The sequence below is a fragment of the Vigna radiata genome, unplaced genomic scaffold, assembly GCF_000741045.1.
Source record: "Vigna radiata var. radiata cultivar VC1973A unplaced genomic scaffold, Vradiata_ver6 scaffold_593, whole genome shotgun sequence".
Taxonomy (NCBI): Eukaryota; Viridiplantae; Streptophyta; class Magnoliopsida; order Fabales; family Fabaceae; genus Vigna; species Vigna radiata.
The window spans coordinates 9,193-12,945 of record NW_014543276.1 but is presented as its reverse complement, the minus strand read 5'-3'; the positions used below and the strand labels follow the sequence as shown (position 1 = coordinate 12,945).

The 3,753-nt window shown below is 34.5% G+C and overlaps 1 long non-coding RNA gene across 1 annotated transcript in view; it reads right to left on the bottom strand.

Moving 5' to 3' along the window:
• Positions 1–2,372, bottom strand: part of LOC111241118 — a 5,291-nt gene extending 2,919 nt beyond the window's left edge. Inside the window, exon 1 of the long non-coding RNA XR_002666907.1 lies at positions 2,227–2,372. This is a non-coding gene — a long non-coding RNA (uncharacterized LOC111241118). The remainder of the gene's footprint in view (positions 1–2,226) is intronic.
• Between the last annotated feature and the right edge of the window lie 1,381 nt (positions 2,373–3,753).

Below are 3,753 nucleotides of genomic sequence, written 5' to 3'. Positions count from 1 at the left end.
AAATACAATTCACAAATATATTCAAATAACATGCATTGTGTTTTAAATTCTGATATTTCATGCACACCTATAAACATAATGGAAATTACCATTCAAGTCTTATAAAATTTTGAATAGTTGACTTCTAAAATTGAAAAGCATACTTTGGCAGGACTCGTACAAGTTCTAAACCTTTTTCCATTTCGTTACATATTGAACTACTGAAGGTAGAGATGAGGAGTTTAACTATCATAGTCCATAATATAGGATTGTTTGAAAAATTCTAAAAAGTAAAATCAACTTCTGCCTGGTGATATATCAGAGTCCAATGTCTTGGTAGATATATCTTTTGGTGGTATTTGTTTTCATTGTGTCTTCTGATACAGCTTTTCTTGATGAATGGAATTCTTAATTTTTTATACAAAATAAGAAAAATGGAAATATTTTTTTGTTACCAGCATGAAATCCATAATTGAGAGATACAACGCATGCAAGGAAGAACAACACCATCAGATAAATCCAGATGCCGAAGTCAAGGTATGTTCCTGCTAATCACTCTTCAGAATTTCCTTATAAAATGTCTGTTGTAGTTATGATTGGAGATGGCATATAATATAATGACTTGCATTCTTAAATAAATAGAATATTTTTTCCGTTCAAATCAGTCTCATATTGACCTCAGTTCAAGTTTATAGTTGTTCAGTAACATTGCTGAACTATTGCCACTTGTTTTTGATTCTAAATATGACTATCAGCTACTAAACATAGTGATTTTATATCTATTATGGGGTATGTTGAAGCATTCAGTTTCGAACTAAGTCAAAATGATAACAATGCATCCCTTGCGTTTCTTTTCCCTCAGTATTACTTATGTATATCATTTTACTTGAATTTGCTAGTTTTGGAAGAGGGAGGCAGAGATTCTAAGACAACAACTACAGATTCTACAAGAAAACCATCGGTACAAACTTCTAATTTTATTTAGCAATTGTTTTATATTCTATAAAAGTAGATAAAACAGGACATTACAGTACTATAGTAGATTGGCTGTCATGTCCTATTGCACCCAATCCAACAAAATGTCCATGATATATTAAGATTTTACTGACATTGCAAGCTCTATTCAGTCTCAAATCATTAGCAATAACTTCCTAATTTATTTTTCTTGACAGAAGAAATCCTTTTTATTGAATTTGCAGAAAAAAGCAAAACTAAGATAAAGAAACCATGAAGTAATCAAAGACTAGCTACTTTGATGGGAAAAATAATGCAATGGTTATTGTCATACACTGCCATTAAGTGTCCTCTTGTGTTTGTTACTGTGTCAATACTACCAAATAAAACAATTAATTATGCACTGATAATTTGAGTAGAACTTACAAACCTAAGATTGAATTAGAAGTGAGGACCTGGAGCTTGAAATCCTCTACTACTATATCAGCGAGTTTATAGATAAAAATACACAAGAAGATCCAAGAAATAAAAATGCAGACTCTTCATTAAGAATAAACTTCATTAAGAAGATCCAAGAAATAAAAAACAGAGGTACACATTAAGAATAACTTTTTTATTGTTGCACCAAACACAAAACCTTAATGATACTTCATTCTTATCAAAACTATGTTTTCCTAACTTAGAAAACCAACCTTGCCTGACTGCTTCTCAAAAGTTATTTCAACTTAGTCTCCTTCTCTAAAGATTGATGCCTTTGTTCACTTCAAGATTCCTATATCCTACTTAAGTTTAATCCTAAACCCTCCACCATTTTCCTTGTCTAACCTTTGATGTTTCCGAGATGTAAAATCATGTTGTCATCAGGGTTGGTAATTTAATAAACTTATCTATCTCAATAATCTTGTTCTTGTATAGGGCATTCATAATTTATTGCATTGTGAAACCGGTTTTCTTTTATTTGAACATTATTTGAACACCCATTCCAAAATGTATAACATATCAATGGGGGATGCAATTGGATCAAGGGCAGAAGAGGTCAGATTCAGATGATGAACAACAAGAAGATTTTGAAGGGGGGAGGAACCAGAGAAAGAGACAAAACAACGAAGAATCCTTTGTGCAGAGACAGTTGGGATCCAAGAAAAAATTGCTTCATGATAGTGCACCAGAAAATAACAACGTAAACACATTTACTCTTATGCAAAGTACACAGCCAAAATGAAACATCATTAATCAACAAAACAGAAACAACAAACCTCAATGACAGAAGAAATGACAGAAGCTACGGCTAACCTGATTCTAGCTCTATTATCCCTCCACACCCCTGTGGCGCACAAGCCTCACGCGTAAAGCCACGAACCACCACCCCTGCGACGCACAAGCCTCATGCGCACAGCCACGAACCACCACCCCACCTGCAACACGCACAACGAACCTCAATGAGACCAAACAGAACGGACAAACACACAATGCCACCAGAAAAACAGAGGTAGAACAATGGAACCACAAACCAATGGAAGCTCCACAGAGAACGCCTTAGGGTTAGGGCTTTGGGCAGAGGAGAACGAGAATTTTTGAAATTTGGGAAAAATAAGATTATGTTTTGGAGCAAAGGGGAAGGGTTTTGAAGGAGCAAAAGGGATGGAATAAACCTGAAAGGGGACGAGAGTTCTGAAGTCGTGGAGGGGACGAGAGTTCTGAAGTGGTATTTTGGTGGAGGGAAAATGAAGTCGCGGGTCAATGAGTGAGAAACTTACCGACGGTCCTTTGGCCCTCGGTAATGCCCTCGGTAAAATGTATTTACCGAGGGGCTGGAGGCCCTCGGTAATATCTCGCAGCTAATACCTCATTTTACTGTAGTTTTATATTTCATTATAAATAGAATTTAAGCGTATAAACTTTCATAATTACCTGAATCCAAAAATTATCTTTGTACTATTTGAAATCATACTTTGAAAGAATGAAAATATATTATAACTAATATAACATTTAAAGTTCCATCCTTTCATAATATATTTTTCAAGTACTCAACCTTTACTCTCACGTTATTATAAAACTTTACATAATTAAAATTAAAATATATTTATACATCATTATCATCATCGTCGTCGCCATCATCATCATCGTCGTCGTCGTCACCATCATCGTCGTCATCATCGTCGTCGTCGTCGTTATCGTCGTCATCATCATCATCATCATCATCATCATCATCTTCATCATCATCATCATCATCATCTTCGTCATCATCATCATCATCATCGTCATCATCATCATCATCATCATCATCATCATCCTCATCATCCTCATCATCATCCTCCTCATCATCATCCCTCAAAGTAGAAATATGAGAAGAAAAGGAGCGTACATTGCTTGGGAAAACTCAGATTCTGAGAAATCAAGTGATGAAGATTCTGATCAAGAAATGGAATCAAATTTATGCTATATGACAGGTGTAACATGGGAAGACTATGATAGTGATGCAGACATATCAAATGAACCAGTAGAAGTGAAATATGATCTGCTTCAAGATTCTTTCAAAGAGTTACATGTTGACGCCATACGACTTCAATATAAGGTAAATCAACTGAGCTCTGAAAGAAGAGACTTTGAAAATAGAATTAAAACCCTTGTTGCAGAAAATGAGAAATTAAAAAAAAAAATTGAATGAAGCTTTATCATCTACTAGGAATATTTAAATTAAAACTGTCACTNTTGAAAAAGCTTGTGAAAGTTGTCCTACACACATTGAAAAGATAAATTACTTGAATAGCACGCTAGCTAAGTTTACTCAAGGAAGAGACAATTTAGATGCTATGTTAA